This window comes from Prosopis cineraria, unplaced genomic scaffold (genome assembly GCF_029017545.1).
Source record: "Prosopis cineraria cultivar Desert tree isolate PC_DT_omini unplaced genomic scaffold, ASM2901754v1 PC9, whole genome shotgun sequence".
NCBI classification, from domain to species: domain Eukaryota; kingdom Viridiplantae; phylum Streptophyta; class Magnoliopsida; order Fabales; family Fabaceae; genus Prosopis; species Prosopis cineraria.
Genome location: NW_026555340.1, coordinates 23,381,573 through 23,400,032, shown reverse-complemented (window position 1 = coordinate 23,400,032; position 18,460 = coordinate 23,381,573). Strand labels below are relative to the sequence as shown.

Sequence of the window (18,460 nt, the reverse complement as noted above, 5' to 3'; positions counted from 1 at the left end):
TGAAATTTTGTTTCTACAAACATGTAGAAAATTTAGAAAATGGAGAAGACTTCGGACTTATTCCTCGTAAAGAAGATCCAAGTTAACTGAGTTTGATCATCAAGAATTGAAACAAACCCGCGAGCTTTAGAATTAGTTGCAATTTCAATTTTAGATGGACCTATATATCATTATGAATAAGAGTAAATGGCTTGGTGGGATTCTAAGAATGACTATGATAAGAATTGTGAGTTTCTTTGGCAAAGTGGGAGGTTTCATAATGGAAATCAGCAATAATTTTATTACTAATATTGGGAAAGAAAGCTTGCAAGTAGCTAAGACTAGGGTGGCCTACTAGAATGTCACAATTGAACATCATCCATAGACTTAGAAGTAAAGACACGAGATATACGTGCTTTTGGTAGGGTTCCTTGAAGATAATAGAGTCCATGCCATTCCTTAGCATTACCAATCATCCCCCCAAAGCCAAATCATGAAAATCACACCCTGATTTGTCAAAAACAAGACAATTAAGCTAATGCATGATTCTACACACAGATAGTAAGCTGCACTTAATTTTTGGAACATAGAAAACATTTCTTAATATTATGTTTGCAGAAGTGATTGCTATGCCTATTCCCGTAACCTTAGCAAACTGCTTATGAGCTACCTCCACCACATCATGTTCTCTGAATTCAGTAAATTCAGAAAAAAGCTCCCTATAACTTGTAATGTGGTTTGTAGCCCCAGAGTTTACTATCCAGATATTTTTATAAAAAGAAGCACTATTGAGTGCTTGAGTAAGGGCAGTACCTACTCGTGCTAGAGTAACAGAAGGGATATGTGTCTCGTCGAAAGCAGGAGCAAGTTGATTACCATGTTTGTCTTAGATTTTCAAAGAACCAAGAGCTCCTTTGTGCTTAAAGACCCATTCTTTGGTATGGTTGGTCCTACCATCATGCTTTTATTATCGCTTCTTGGTTTCTGTTTATTGTTGGGGGGCTTATTGTGTAATTTCCAACAAACTTCCTAAGTGTGACTTTTTTTATTGTAATGATCACACCAATGACCAGCTTTATTCCCTTTAGAATCTTCTTGTGTTCCATGAACAGCTAAGGCTGAGACTTCTGGAGAGGGAGAAATGGAGATAGAAGATGACCTTGTTGGAGATTTAGTATGTACCTTCTGACTTTCTTCACATTTCATCATGTTGAAGGCTTCTTCTAGTGTTGGCAGTGGTTTAGCACTTATAATTCAGCCACGAGCATCTTCAAATGAGTTTTTAAGACCCAAAAGAAACTCATAACAGTTTTCTCGATCAACTAGTTACTTGTAGTATAACTCATGTTTAGTGTACGACCATGTATGAACCTTGTATAGATCGATTTGCTGCCATAAACGTTTTAGTGTATTAAAAAATTGAGTAACAATGAAACCACCTTGAACTAGTGGTCGTAGTTGATGCTTAACTTGAAATGTAGCTGCTGTGTTCTCCTTCAAAGAGTAGGTTGTCTTGGCCGAGTCCCATATCTCCTTAGCAGAGGTGGAGAGAACATAATTTTGACTAATTTTTGGCATTGTTGCTTGAATCAACTGGGCTATCACTAGATTATTTTCTACACACCATTTGTCATGTGGGGTCGGTAGGATTTGGTGTTGGAGGAACTCACGTTAGGTAACATTCCTTTTGTCGACTATGTACAATCACTAGCATACTACGAGACCACTAGAGATAGTTGTGTTCAATGAGACTGTGCTGGGTGAGGTGTAGGCCAAAGTTAGACGAGCCTATCGCAGTAGATGATAGACCATCCCCCACCTTTCAAGTTCGATTGTAGAGAAGACGAGCCTCTGCTAGCCAAAGGAAAATTAGGTGGACCCACGTTAGAAAACCAGCGCTGAGCAATAGTCCATCATGCCGCCTATAGCTCTGATACCATGCTATTATTTGTGTAAGATTGCTTCGTATTATTCATTGAAAAATAGAGTATATATATAGATGCAAGAGGGAGGATCGAATCTGATTGTATCAGGCAAACAATCCTAAAACAGGAAAATCCCATATATTTGTGGATATAAAAGTAAATAGAAAATATCCTAATAATCAGGTTATATTAGGTAACTTAGGTCTGACTCTTCTAATGGGTTCAAGAGACAGCAAGCCCAGTTCCAACAATAATGAATGAAATCAGAATCTAATCTGATTTAATATCTGATTCAAATTTTAAATTAGATTCAAATCCCCTATATCTTGAAATAATAACAACACAATTTAAAGGTAATTAAATGGGTATTAAATAGATAATGCTTGATGAGTAAGTTTATTCATTGGGCCTAGGCTCGAAGCCTTCTAATAGAATATATGGAAAAAATTTTAGTGGAAGACTTCAGCACCTATTGTACACTTGAAAGGGACAGGAAAAATGTTTTGTAATTTCTTTTAGTCCTTGCCTTAGATACTTAATAGTGTATACATATTTTTTCTGTATTTTTCTGAAGTAGGGATACAGGTGTCATATCACACGATCCATTCCTTTCCACAGGACGAAACATGCCCAATACTTTGTAATAAGAAACTCAGTAGTGAGTAGTCATTACTACTACAGTTAAAAAAAAAGCTTTTCTCTTAAGCCCTACTTGAGGCTAACACTTGTAGAATTTCCTTGATCATGAAGTCACCATTGGTCATTTTAAAATATATGTTTTGCTTGGTTACTAGGAGTAAGGTAACTGTTAAGATCAACGGCTATTCGCCTCTGGCCTCTTGCTTTGCTTTGTTGAGGCACTATTTTGGGTTCATCTTTAAGATAATATTTCTCAATGACTAGGCAGTGATTCTTTTCTTTTTACCTGTCAGCAAGCTGCGCTTGTGCTTAATGCTTCTCGTCGATTCCGTTACACTTTGGACCTAAAAAAAGAAGAAGAGAAGCAGCAAACATTGAGGAAGATTAGGGCACATGCGCAAGCCATTAGGGTATGGTTACTGTGACTGAACTTTCTTGATTATTGCTTGTGACTTATATGCAGTGTACTAATTATTCATTTTGTCCTACTAGGCTGCATATCTTTTCAAAAAAGCTGCTGTACCGACTGTGATTGGTGAGTTAATTTTTCTCACTATTTTTTGTTTGTTTGTATTATTATGTCTTTTTAAATTACGATTTACTGTGTTTTTCTCACATTTTAGAAGTGCATTTGCTGTAACTAATACTTAGGCAGTCACTGGAATTTTGTCTTGTTTTCACTTTTTGGAATATGACTTGAGATAACATCCCATTTATCATTTTTCACCGCTTATGAGTCCAGTACATGGTCTAGGCTATTCTTTAGCAGTTGATGAATAAGATTAGCAGCATGATTGTTAGATGCTCATCAACATTGATCAATATCATCAATATCAATATAAAATATAAATTCTATAACAAAGCTGCATTATTTACATGCCATGATATACAGTTGATTCTTTAGATTCCATGCAATACATGAGTGGCCCGCTTAGTTGACATTAATGTAATAGACCTTCTCTAGTGTGATTTTATTTATTTAATTTGCATCTATGATGTTAAATCACCACCCTTTTTTTTTTTTGTTACCTTTCCTTTTTAATTTGTTTCCCCTGATTTACCTTTTAGTTGAAATGTGCGTTTTAGAAAATTGGTTGCTTAGTAATGCCTGTAGTTGATCATTTACCAATGGTCCACATATCACATTTAACTGTTCATTTATTAGAATATCCTCTGAATTTTAACCATTGTGGAGTTAGTTGTTAATAGAGCTCAGTGGCATTGTTTATCGATGTACGTCGCCTCATTTAATGGATTGAGGCTGGTTGTTATCGTCTTCCATTTCCCCCTTATGTTAAACTTTTGCAGTCTTTTGATCATCTGATTGTAGCTTATCTATTCTCAGATCTTTTTCTTGAAATAAATTTAATTAGAAGACTTCTATGGCATGGATAAACAATACCTCTATTCTCAAATCATTTTTTTACTTTTGAGCATCTACTGTTCATAAGGATAGTTTTGGAGTAGAGTTAGATGATAGATTGATGATAAAATATGATACATGGTGGACAAGGTATCTCTTGCAATCTTGTATTCATAAGCTGTTTACAGGTTGTATTCAATTTCCATTGAGGCAAACTTGTTTGACAGGCCTTGTTTTTTGCTTGCTTCTGGTTTATATATATATATATATATATGTATGTATGTATGTATGTATATATTTTTCCATTGTTGATTATTAGTGCCTTCAAGTTTCAGGGACTCTGGCACCACCTCCAGCTGCTCCTGGTGACTTTCCAATTGAACAAGAGCGGCTTGCTTCAATTTCAAGGGATCATAACAGTGAGGTCCTGCAGCAATATGGAGGGGTAAATTTTCAGCGAAAATTCCAAACTTGGTAATGGTACTGATAATAGTCAAATATGCTAGTGCTTAAATTGAGCTATTTTATCAGGTTAGAGGGCTTGCAGAGTTGTTGAAAACAAATTTAGAGAAGGGGATTCATGGTGATGATTGTGACTTGATGAAACGGAAGACTGCCTATGGGTCGAACACTTATCCTCGGAAGAAGCCCAGGAGTTTTTTGGCAAGTTTTGCTACAAGTTCATTGCAGTTGTTGGCTTCTCTTTCTTGTATACTATCTCTTCATTGGTGGCTCTTGTATTGATCTCTCTCTGTGTGTTTTGTTTGTTCCTTTCCATAGATGTTTGTGTGGGATGCTTGCAAGGATCTGACCCTGGTCATATTAATGGTTGCAGCAGTGGCTTCATTGGCATTAGGAATAAAATCTGAGGTGAGATTGGCTTAGTTAGAATGCAATTCTTTGTGCTTATGCTTTAGAAAAATGCAGGACATATTGTTATTAGAAAATCTCTATGTTTAATAGAGATTACAGACCTGCCTCATCCTTTTGCACAATTATACATCTGCAAACTTTGTCACGAGCTTTTTTTCTTTTCTTTGTTGTATAATCACTCATGTGGAGGCTTAAAGGAAAACTTGGGTTGCATGCTTGTTGCTATTGATCTTTTCCTCAATCCTTACAGGGAGTAAAGTGGGTAGAGGTGGGAATAGGGGTCTACACCCTGGCCTATTTCAGCCGTAGCTTAGCCTATTTATTAAATAGATTTAGGCCAAGTTCAGGCCTTTAATTAGGCTTGTTTAGTTGAATAGGCTAAGCCTAGTTTTTTAAAGCCTAGCCTATGTGCCCAATGGGCCGGCTTATTTACACACACGTATATTATGTAATATATTATACACATTAGTTTCACAATTTGATTTTTAATAAATCTTTTTTTTAAATTTCTAGTTATGTTTTCAATCTGATTGGACATATATATTGATTTTAATGTATTACTTTATTATTGTATTGTATTGTAGTGGGTAAGTGTTTTAATTTGTGAGTGAGAGTCGACTGAAAATACTTTCTTGTATTTCACCGAACATGAATAAGAGATTACAATATATACAAGGTGTTAGGCTAATCTAATCCCTTATTTCTAGCCTACGAGAAGGGAAGGAATAATCAAAATCAATTCTAACGGTCAGAAGCGAAGGAGAAGGGATTACAATAAAAAACAAATTAAGCCTATTTACTATTTACACAATTTATGGGATTTTCCACACTCCTTTTTAAGTTGGACTATATATATCAATCATTTCCAACTTGCCAACAAACTTCTCAAACGTCTCTTCATTTAAGCCTTTGGTAAAGATACCTGCGGTTTGATTCCATGAGGGCACAAGTATGAGTGACACAAGATCTCCTTCAATTTTTCTTTAATAAAGTGTCTATCAACCTCAACATGCTTGGTTTTGTCATGATGAACCGGATTATGTGAAATGTCTATAGCAGCTTTGCTATCAGTGTACAGCTTCATTGGAAGTTCTAACTCAATCTTCAATTCTTCTAATACCTGTTTTACCCATATTACTTCATATTACCATGAGCTACTGCCTGAAATTCTGCTTCCGTACTACTCCTTGTAACTACATTTTGCTTCTTACTCCTCCATGTCACTATGTTTCCCTACACATGCATGCAATATCTTGATGTTGATCTTCTATCATTATGGGCACCCGCCCCAGTCTGCATCTGTAAATATTTCTATACTTTTTTGCTCTATCTTTTGGTATAATATTCCTTTTTTAGGTGTGCCCTTCAAGTATTGTATAATCTTGTAAACTGCTTTTAGATGTTTCTCTTTAGGAGTATGAGAATGTTGGCTTGCTACACTTACTGCAAATGCAATGTTTGGTCTAGTATGGGAAAGATAGATAAGTTTCCCGACTAGTTTTTGGTATCTTCCTTTGTCAACATCTTTGCCTTCATTTTCTTCTTCCTCTTCATCATCTTCTTCTTTTTTGATGTTACTTCAATGGGTGTGGTGCTAGGCTTGCACCCTAACATTCCTGTCTCTTTTAGCAGATCGAGAATGTATTTTCTCTAGGATATATAAATCCTTTTTTGGATCGCACTACTTCCATTACCAAAAAATATTTCATTCCCTTAAGTCTTTGACTTGGAAGGATTTGGCCAATGCCTTTTTAATCTTCTCCATCTCTTCATGGTCATCCCCTATGAGAATGATATCATCCATATATATGCTCAAAATAGTTTTTTTTCTTTCCCTGTGCTTGAAGAACAATGTATGATCACTCTGCCCTTGAGTGAACCCTTCCTTTCTTAGAACCTGTGAAACCTTTTGAACCACGCACGAGGTGACTGCTTTAATCTATATAAGGATTTTCTTAATTTACAAACCAGGTTCTTTTTCTGAGTAGGGAATCCAGGTGGTGGCGTCATATACACCTTTTCTTTTAAGTCTCCATTTAAGAATGCATTCTTAACATCTAACTGATATAATGGCCAATCAAGGTTTGCATTAAGGGACATTAGAATTTTTATTGTGGTGAGCTTGGTAACTAGTGCAAATGTCTCCGTATAATCAGTTCCATAAATTTGGGAAAAACCTTTTGCCATAAGACGAGCCTTGAATTTTTCAATAGTACCATTTGCTTTGTACTTCACGGTGAACACCCATTTGCAACCTTCAACTTTCTTTCCTTGTGGTATCTCAACCTCTTCCCACGTACCATTTAGCTTGAGAGCATTCATTTCCTCCATAACAGCCTTTTTCCACTCTAGGGACTGTAGTGCTTCTTTGATGCATGTTGTAATCGTAATACTATCCAGATTGGTTGTGAAGGCTTGAAATCGAGGTGAGAGAGCTTTATAAGAGACAAACTTGTCTATTGGGTGTTTAGTGCAGCATCTGGGTTTCTTCCGAAGTGCAATAGGGAGATCCAAATCTTCTTCTACTCCTCCTGGCTAATCATGGTCAGTAAAATCTTCTTGAGATTCAGGATTTGTCATAGGTTCATAATCATGGTCAGCTTCGAGAACTTGAGTCTAGTTCCTTGATGTTTTCCTCCAAACATAGAATCAGTCGTAGAATTTATTAGTGTTTGTTCTCTCCCCTTTATTAGAAATTCCCTCGGTGTTAGTTACATTATCTAATTCAGGTGTAATTGTTGGCTCACAAATTTCAAACGAAAGTTCTAATGGAGGTTCATATTCATAGGGTATTTCTAATTCAGGTAGGAAAGAGGATTTTAAGGTAGGCTCCAATTCACTCACACTCCCCTTGAGTTGGAGACTTTGGATGGAGGGATTCATCTTCATGGAAGGTGACATCACAGCTAACAAAGAATTTCTGTGTAATAGGATCATAGCACTTGTACCCTTTTTTTGGGAAGCAGAACATCCAAGAAAAATACATTTAACTGCACGAGGATCAAGACAGTGCACCTAAAAACTCGCAGTGGAAGGTTGTTTTCAAGGTGAGGAATAAGATGGGTGATGTGAAGAACTTCAAGTGGGGTTTTAAAAGGTAAGATACGGCTAGGCATTCGATTAATGAGATGCGTGGCGGTGAGGATGGCATCACCCCAATAAAATTTGGGTACTTTATGGGTAAGATGAAGGGCTTTGGCGACCTCTAAAATGTGTTAATTTTTTCTTTCAGCTATGCCATTCTGTTGGGGGCTATAAGCACAAGTGCTTTTATGAACAATCTCATGGTGCTGTAAAAAATTGCCTAAAGAGTCGTTAATGAACTCAATACCATTGTCAGTATGTAGAATTTTAATCGAGGTGTGAAACTAGGTTTGAATCATTTTGTAAAAGTTTATGAATACAGAGACAACATTAGTTTTGTCTTTAAGGAGAAAGGTCTAGCAAACATAGGTGTGATCATTGATAAATGTTCTAAACCTTTTTTTATGTGTCCTGTTGGCAGTTTGGCTGGGTCCCAAAGGTCACTGTGAATAGTAGTTAACGGTTGGGAGGGTTGGTAAATATTGCAAGAAAAAGTGGTTCTGTGGTGCTTTGCAAGTTCACAAACATCACAATAAAACTTGAAAATATTTTTATTAGAATTAAGAGAAGGAAACATTTGACTCAAATACTGAAAATTGGGATGACTAAGATGCTGGTGCCATAAAAAAATATCACTATCCCTAGGAAAGGAAACTTTATTGCAGACACTACCATACTCTTTAAAGGATGCATTAAGGTAATAAAAACCATCAAATTCTCTAGCACTGCCAATCATTGTCTCCGTTAACATTTGTTGAAACACAATAGTTGGGATAGGAGTTAGCATGGTAGTGTTTATTCTTGGTCAATTTATGCACGGATAATAGATTATACTTCAATTTTGGAACATGAAGAATAGAGTAAAGAACCAGCTTATCGAATACTTTTATGTCTCCAATACCAACAACTGGAGATACTGTAGCGTCAGCAATTTTAACCTTAAGGGAGCCATCACATGGAGTATATGTCAAGAATAGTTCTTGATTATCCGTTATGTGATCAGAAGCACCTGAGTCAACAATATAGGAATTTCCAATACACAAATGTTGAATGACATGAAAGGCTTGTAAGAAATTACCTTTGTGAACCATCGTAGCTGTTGGCTGTTTTGTGCAAGGCATCTGGAGGGTATTTATAAATTCCATAAATTTGGAGAACTGTTCATGAGGGAATTGTTGATTGGCTGGATATACTTGAGATGTCGTGGGGCTATCATCACTCTTTTCTGTGCCAGCATAATAACCACGACCCCTTAGTTTCTTTGGTTTCCAGATTGGGGGTTTGCATGAATATCCCAACAAGTATCTTTAGTGTGACTTGTCTTTTTATAGTGTTCACAGGTGGGTCTATTCTTCTGGCCTCTTAGATCTGCACTTCGAGTGACAAGTGTTGATGGTTCAGGTGCAGTAGTAGTCCCCCTGGCATTAGCTTTCAGCATAACACGTCGACGTGCATCTTCACGTCGTACTTTAGCAAATGCTTCATGAACAGATGGTAGTGGCACAAGACTCAAGATCCTCTCCCTTACAGCATCAAGTTCTGGATTGAGTCCTACTAGGAACTCAAATAATCTTCTTTGTCAACACGTTTTTTAAACTGGGCAGCATCCTCAGGACACTTGCAGACATCACTATTTAGATCCAATTCCTACCAAAGAGCAGTCATTTCAAGAAAGTAATTATTAAGGTTACGAGAATCTTGATTCATGTGCTACAATTTAGTTCTTATTTCAAACATTTGAGAAACATTTTCACCATCGGAACATGCCTCTTATATAGCCTCCCATATCTCTCTTGCAGTGGGTAGATTCATAAAGCTCCTTTTTATGGTTGGAGTCATCGCATTAATGAGCCAGGAAGCCACCATAGAGTTTTCATTTTTCTAGAGGTGAAGGGCTTTCGGATTTGAGCTATCTGGAATTACAGACTCGCCATCGAGGAAGCCCAGTTGTCCACGGCCTTCAATAGAGAGCTTCATCGTTTGTGCCTACTCTTAATAATTGTCTTCGATCAGTTTTTCAAAGATGATGAGGACGTTTGAACCCTCTAAGCTTGGCATCGATGCGCACAGCCCCTCCTTCTGGCTTGAAATCAAACTGTCGAACCCCCCAGAGTCACTCGCAGAGTGGTTCGTTCCCTCTTTCTGATTGTGAATCTTGCCATCGGAGTCTCTCAAGTTAGTTGCAAATCATGTCTTGGTGTCGCGTATTGCTCCAGTCGTCTCCATCTCTGTTTCTGAATCAAATAAGCTTTCGATCTCTCCCTCAAGCTTTGATACCATGTGAGTGAGAGTTGATTGAAAATACTTTATTGTATTTCACCGAACATGAACAAGAGATTATACTATATACAAATTGTCAAGCTAATCTAATCCCTAATTTCTAGCCTACGAGAAGGGAAGGAATAAATCAAAATCAATTCTAACGGTCAGAAGCAAAGGAGAAGGGATTACAATAAAAAACAAATCAAGCCTATTTACTATTTACACAATTAATCAGATTTCCACATTATTATTATTTATTGTAATCGATAAATTAGGTTATATATTTATACTAATAGTCCTAAAGAATATTTGAGACATTTAAAATTAAAATGCAAGCTTATTTAAAAGGCTTACTTTTAAGTAGGCTTTTAAAGGGGCTTTCAAGTTAGGTCAAGCTTGAGCCGTGAGAAATGCTTTGTACAGGCTTCAGGCCAGGTTCAAGTCTTTGACTTACCACATAGGCTCAGGCTTATTTGGCCAAAGTCTAGTTCAACCCAGCCTATTTCTTCCCCTAAAAATGGGTCATATGAAAGCTAGAAGGGGAAACGAGGTTTGTGATCTTGGCGTGTCTGTTGGTACGGATTTGCATATCTTTTGCTGTACATCTCTATAAAAAGAAAAAGAAAAAAGGAAAAAAAAAAGTCAACCAACCCGCAGATGATAAAGAAATATGGTCAGATGGATATTTTTAATGAAAGAGCAAAAAACTTGATATTTCCAATATTGAGGGTCACATAAAATAAAAACTTATCCCTCCAAACTACGTAAAACCAAAGAAAAAAAAAAATTGATCTTTTTAATCAAAAGTTCAAATCTCTCAATTCTAGTCCCATTTTTACTCACGCTAGTGTTTACTTTGATCTGAAGCCATTCATATAGTTATATGAATTCTTTTCATTCAGAAGAAAGGATATGTCGATTTTTGAGATTTGGGGCCTATTTATGGGCTTAGGGCTGTTGAGAATAAGTTCTGTGTCTTGCATTTTCTTGCAAATGTTCCTAGAACTAGAATAAAGTTGAGCTAAATAGCCAGCTGTTTTGAGAGCTTGTGAGTTGTAAGTATATGCAAGTGATGCAAATAGCTGAGTTTCAGTGATGCTGAGTCTTTTTTTTAATTCTGAGTTTGGCAAACATACAAGGCAACAACAAGCCTGCCTTCTAGCTCTTAGGTTTTAACCCTAGAAAATAAAATATCAAGAGATATTGTATATCTAATGATCTAATCTTGTCTGCACAGATTTAAATAAATATGATGGCTAATAAGATACCATGAATAATAAAAACTAGCAATAAACAGCATAATAATTAAAAATCACATGCTCTAGTTTGGTGGTGCTGAACTCAAAACTTCATGTGCTTTTCAACAGTATGGCATAATCTTCACTGTATTCCTTAGGTCCTTGTGCTGTTTTTCTTAGCCTTGCTAAGCCTTTTTTATTTTTGGTTTTTCTCTTCAAAATCTTCAAATATGTCTTGAGGTAATAATAAGAATTAGGCTTTTTCAACCTCGTTATTTTCCTATTTCAGGGTATCAAGGAGGGATGGTATGATGGGGGGAGCATTGCATTTGCAGTTATTCTTGTTATTGTGGTTACAGGTGTATACTTTAGTTGTTTTTATCTTATTTAGTTATTTTCTATTTCAAATTTTCTTGTGTACTTTTTTTGGTGGAGATTTACATTTTGACCTGGTTTGTTTTTCCTTGTGGATGGCATCATAACAGTCTGTTGTCGTCTTTCCATATGAGGAATATCTGACTATTTCTCTTCTTCCTTCGTAGCTATAAGTGATTATAAGCAGTCACTTCAGTTTCGTGATTTAAATGAGGAGAAGAGAAATATACATCTAGAGGTCTGTTTTTGCTTTCATCTTTGTTTTTTTTTTCCGGTGGGACTTAAGCCTACTATTTTATTGCCTTTTCTCATTTTTGGCCAGTTTTTTTGTCTTACATTCAAAGTTGGCCACAATTAGGTTATAAGAAATGGCAGAAGAGTTGAGATCTCAATCTATGATATTGTTGTTGGTGATGTTGTTCCTCTGAATATTGGTGACCAGGTTCTTGAGCATGCCTTCAATAATTTTAATGTTCTCACTTGTAGATTTTTCCTAATTGTTATTGAGTTCTTTACTTCTTTGTCCTAGGTCCCTGCTGATGGAATTTTGATCATTGGTCACTGTCTTGCAATTGATGAATCAAGTATGACTGGCGAGAGCAAGATTGTACGTGACTGTTTACTTCTCGTGGGGATTGAGCGTCTTGTTGTTTTTAAATTGTAGTAACATGTTTTCATTTCTCAGGTTCACAAGGACTCAAGGAACCCCTTTTTGATGTCTGGATGTAAAGTTGCAGATGGCAGTGGCACTATGCTTGTGAGTGTTGACTTACCTCTTTCTCTTTATATGTTTGTAATAATGCACTATATTTTACTTACTAGTACAAGCCTTCCCAAAGGACTGTCTAAGCAGTTAGTAACATGTTTAGCAATTAGCAGCAGCAATGGTAGCAGGCATGGGCAACATTTACCCTAATGGCACAAGGACTGGTGCAGCTATCAGGGAGATTATTTTGTAATCGACTAGATATTTAATTTATGTTGTTTAGACACATGGTATTTTTAATAGATGTTTATCAATTGAGAGTGATTCTGAGTGTTTGATAGTCTGAAAGGGATTTATACTCTTGGTTTGATTTTTATCACATCAACTTTGTCGATGAATGATTTAAAAGATTTTGTAGCATATGAAGAGAGATCATATTGAGTGATGGATTCTGTCGTTGATATGACAAATAAATATATTAAATTTGTAATATTTGCCTGTCTTTGTTTTACTCTGTTAAGAGTCAGACCCCATCCTTTTTTTTCTTAAGTTTTGTTTGGTTCAATTTTATTGCCAGGTTACTGGTGTTGGTATTAATACTGAGTGGGGGCTTTTAATGGCTAGTATATCGGAAGACACTGGAGAAGAAACACCCTTGCAGGTCCTCTATCTACCTGGGGTCTCTAACTAAGCTTTTCTATATACATAGTGTGCTCACTCATTGAGTTTTGATATAGGTACGCTTAAATGGTGTTGCCACCTTCATTGGAATCGTTGGACTGACTGTGGCTGCTGTTGTCCTGGTTGTGCTGCTGGTCAGGTAATTTAGCTGTTGAATACTGGTGTCACGAACTTTTTGTTATTTAGTATTCAGTAATAGTTTTTATTATCTGAAATGCTTTAATTTGTGATCAGATATTTTACTGGGCATACCGAAAACTCAGATGGAAGCTCACAGTTTAAGGCAGGCCATACGAAACTTGGTACTGCTATTAATGGAGCAATTAAGATAGTCACAGTTGCCGTATGTATATTTATTCCTAATGGGTTTTCATATTTATGGGGAAAATACAATTGTTTGCATTCATTGTCATATACAGTTGTGGGGTTTCAAATGAGTAGTTATATAGTGATACTGACCCATATTTGAATCTGTAGGTCACCATTGTAGTGGTTGCAGTACCTGAAGGGCTTCCTTTAGCAGTTACCTTAACGTAAGCAGGACCGTGTTGATTAGAATTGTAAATTTTATTTGGTTTTTTGATTTGTTCAAGGGTTTCCAGAGTTGACTTCATTCTACTCATTTGTGGTGATAGTTATTGTGATTACATCTTGCATAAAAAAATATTTGACCTTAAAAGTGGTCATACTTTCAATAGAGCCCCTTGTTTTACAGTCCTATGTGCTTTTTATGCAGCTTCGTGTTTTTCTTATTTATTTATGCTTTTAGCATTTTCTATACAACTGTAACAAGAGGAATTCTCATCCCACTAACTGTACCCAGCTACATAGCTTGCATGACACCATCATGTTCTAGCTTTATCTATGCTGATATTAATATTTTTATATGCTCTTATTCCAGTGCTATACTATATAGTTTGTAAGCTTAATTTTTTGAATTTCATTTTTCTAACATTGTTCTTCAACTATATAATAGACTTGCCTACTCGATGAGGAAAATGATGGCAGATAAAGCTTTGGTATGCCAATTGATGCTTTTATTTTTATTGAATTTTCGTATATCAAAATGATGTATCACCTTGATGTAGCTGAATGAATGGCAGGTGAGGAGGCTTTCAGCCTGTGAGACAATGGGTTCCGCCACAACCATTTGCAGTGATAAGACTGGAACGTTGACTTTGAATCAGGTTAGTTGTAATGCGGCATACTGTGGCTCAGCCTTTTGACTTCTGAGATAATTATGCGTTCAAAATTTTGATTGATCTTTTACTATCTGGTGAGGACTATGGAGATGAATTAATTGCAAGTATGTACTGTTTAACATGGGGAATGTTGTTTTTGACGAAGGGTGTGTCTGTTGGCCTTGGTTATTGAAGATAGTAGTGTGTCCAACAGTTTCTATTTTTCTCTATGAGTTTAATAATATCATTTATTGACAGATGACTGTGACAAAAGTTTACGTTGGGGGGAAGAAGACTGATCCTCCTGACAACAAATCTGAGCTCTCTGATATGTACTGCTCTTTGCTTGTTGAAGGTGTTGCACTAAACACCAATGGTAGTGTTTATGTTCCTGAGGTATACTAAGAGTGATTTTCCCTATTTTCACAATTATAACATAGTAGCTGAAGGTTTAGTGTTGCAACTGAGTTTTTTGTTCTTTACAGGGTGGTAACAATGTTGAGGTCTCTGGATCACCGACAGAAAAAGCAATTTTGCTCTGGGGAATTCAGGTTTCTTTTGAAGCTTTTAGGCTGAATTATACTTTTGATCCTTATATACTTTCACAAGTTTCAATTTTCTCCCCCTAATTTTATAATAGTCATTGTTGTGCTCCTAAATTTTAAAATAATCCAGTCTTTCCCATTTGTTAAAATTTAATGCGAAATTTTACAGTATGTTGATTTTAGTCTGAGTTAATGGCATCAATTAAATAAATACTGATACCATGTAAGACAGCAAGTTGTGAGTTTGACATTAAATTTTTATGTTGGATTATATGATAGAGGAGCAATAGTGGGTCATTTTAAAATATAGGATAAGCATATTGCCAATTTTTTAAACTGGGTGAATCAAATTGAAACTTCTATGAAACCAGAGGGACCTAAACATGCTTTGAAGCAAAAATTGTGAACTTCATTTTTTTTCCTTTGTTAGTGGAATTATCATTAATGTGTTTACAACTTTTTATGATCATTATGTAAATCTCAGCTGGGGATGGATTTTGAGGGTGTCAGATCAGAGTCATCAATTATGCATGTCTTTCCATTCAATTCAGAGAAAAAACGTGGAGGAGTTGCCGTGAGGACGGTAATGTGTTTTTTTGCTTTTGCTTTCTCATTTTGTTTAGGTATCATGTTGGGTGATTAAATATGAAGTTTGTACCATGTCATTTACTTAAGGATATATTTTCTGGAGCAATTTGATATTTGAGAGTTGAGATATAATGCATGACACATTGTGTCTAGCATAATTTTTTGGGTATTATTCATAAATGTAGTGTGCTCCTTCCTTGTCTTCTTTCAAGTTCAAATCTGTTTTGGTCCTATACAAGGTAATCAAAGTTGAAAGAAAAGGTGCCCTTAAGATGCCTCTTTTGTAAAATGCCTTAGGCAAAAGGTGCTAGAATTTCGCTCACCTGAAAGAATAAGGATGCTACGATAAAAAAATGTGATATATAGACAAAAAAATAGTTAAAACACAATTTGAAGTAAACCTTCACATCAATGTTGAAAACTTATGACATGTGAACAAAGACTACATGAATGTAGTAGCCATGTCTATCATAAGCTATTAACAAAAGGCTAAATACACTACTCAAGTTCAAAAATTTGTTTGAAGACATAGAAGAACAATTAAAAAAAGCCTCTCATATTAGTTAAAGGAAGCTCTTAAGAAAATGGCAAATGATAGAGACAACGGACCTGATTGACCGAAGTGTGGAAATGTTTAGGTGAAGAAGGGGTGAGATGATTAACTAAGTTATTTAATATGATTTTACGGTCCAAGAAAATGCCTAACGATTGGAGGAGAAGTACATTAATTTCTATTTATAAAAATAAAGGGGATATTCAGAATTGTACTAACTATAGAGAGATTAAACTCATAAGCCACACAATGAAATTGTGGGAGAGAGTAATTGAGCATAGGTTGAGATTAGAGACAAGTATTTTGAGAATCAGTTTGGTTTTATGCCAAGTAGATTGACTGCAGAGGCGATTTATCTACTAAAGGGATTAATGGAAAAGTATTGTTGCAAAGATAAAGATTTACATATGGTTTTTATTGATTTGAAAAAAGCTTATGGCCGTATATCAAGAGAATTGCTTTGAAAAGCCTTGGAAAAGAAGGGAGTATGGATTGCTTATATTAAAGTTATACAAGATATGTATGAAGGGGTAAAAACTAGTATAAGAACTTTTACTGGTCAAACAAAGGACTTTCCTATAAAGATTGGACTACATTATGGATCATCTTTGAGTCCTTATCTGTTTAACTTGGTTCTAAATGTTTTGATGGAACATATTCAAGAGGAAATTACCAAATGTATGTTCTTCACGGATGATATAGTTCTTATAGTAGAGACAAGAGAAGAGATTAATTGCAAATTTGAGTTATGGAGGAGGATAATGGAGTTGAAAGGTTTCCGTCTGAGTAGGAGTAAGATGGAATATTTATATTTATATTGTAAATTTTGTAAGAGATTAGTCGACAGTAATTTGAAAGTGAAATTAGGAGATCAAATTATATTTTGAGTAGAAAAGTTTAGATATTTGGGAGCCATTATTCAAAATGATGGCGAAATTAGTAGGGATATTTCACATAGGATTCAAGTTGGGTGGTTTAATTGGAGAAAAGCTAAAAGAGTTATTTGCGATCGTAAGGTGCCTAATAAACTTAAAGGAAAGTTTTGTTGCCCTGCCATTAGATTGGCTATGTTATATGGTAATGAATGCTGTGCTCTAACGGGATAACAAGAGTATAAAGTTGGTGTCGTAGAGATGAGAATGTTATGATGGATGTGCAGACATATACGTAAAGATAAAATTTAAAATGAGCATGTACGCAAAAAAGTGGGGGTAGCACCTATTGAGGAAAAATGGTCGAAAATCATTTGGGATTGTTTGAACATGTACAAAGAACACCGCGGGAGGCACCAGTGAGAAGAGTGGAATATATAACTTTGAACCCTGTTAAGAGGGGTAGAGGAAGGCTTAAGAGAATATTCTTGAAAGTTGTTGAATGCGATCTCTTAATTAATAATATTTTTAAAAGCTTGGTAAATGATAAAGCACAATGGCATCTTGTAATCTATGTAGCCGATCCCACCTAGTGGGATAAACGCTTGTTGTGTTGTTGTTGTATTGACTTGTGAAAATTTGAATTTGTATTTTATAACTTGTTGGAAAATATGCTAAAAAGTAAAATCTACAGGGAAGTTGAATGAGATCCAGTTGCAATCCCGGGTTTTCCAGGAAGCAGTATTAGTTTAGGGTTGTTGGGAGATTTATGCATTTAATTTTGAAAGTATAAGATAGGCAAAAATTTTGTATCGTCTTGTGGCTTTACTCACTTGATAATTTGTTACTGATAATTTAACTGTGTTCTGCAGTCTGACTCTCAAGTTCATATACATTGGAAAGGTGCTGCTGAGATAGTACTGGACTGTTGTTCAGCATATTTGGATGCAAAGAACCAGTCAGTAGGGATGGATGAAGAGAAGGTTTGTTAAAGTAGCTTTATATTTAGCTGTCAGATTGAGTTTTGACAAGATTTGTTCTTTTATACCATTTTGGAAAGAGGTCTAAGTGAAAGTTTCGTGGTTTGCAGATGATATATTTTAAAAAAGCTATTGAAGACATGGCTGTTGACAGTCTTCGCTGTGTTGCCATTGCATATAGATCTTATGAAATAGAGAAAGTTCCAACTAGTGAAGAAGAACTTGCTTGCTGGTCATTACCGGAGGATGATCTTGTTTTATTGGCTATTGTTGGTCTGAAGGTATTAAATAACTAATGCTGTCTTATATCATGATTGTTATGTTGTTTTTCTCATATTATATTCACTTGGATATGTTTTTATCTAATTTAAAGCTAAAGCTTCCTATACCCGACTTAAAGTTAAAGCTCCTGACAGCAGTGTTGCGTATGCTTGGGAGGAAGTAGGAAATTTATTTGTTCGATGTATTTTTATTTACTGTCTCTTGCCTAGTGTTTCATACTTCATTGCTATGCTATGCTGCACTTCTATCTTTAAGGTCCTTTCAATTAAAGGGTTGTGTTTCTTTAAACATGTTCGGATTTATTGGAAGTTGAAAATCTGTACTTGATGGCACG

At 35.7% G+C, this 18,460-nt stretch overlaps 1 pseudogene; it reads left to right on the top strand.

The window, feature by feature from the left end:
* The window catches only part of LOC129320068 (calcium-transporting ATPase 10, plasma membrane-type-like), a 49,890-nt pseudogene that overhangs the window by 19,756 nt on the left and 11,674 nt on the right, over positions 1-18,460 (top strand).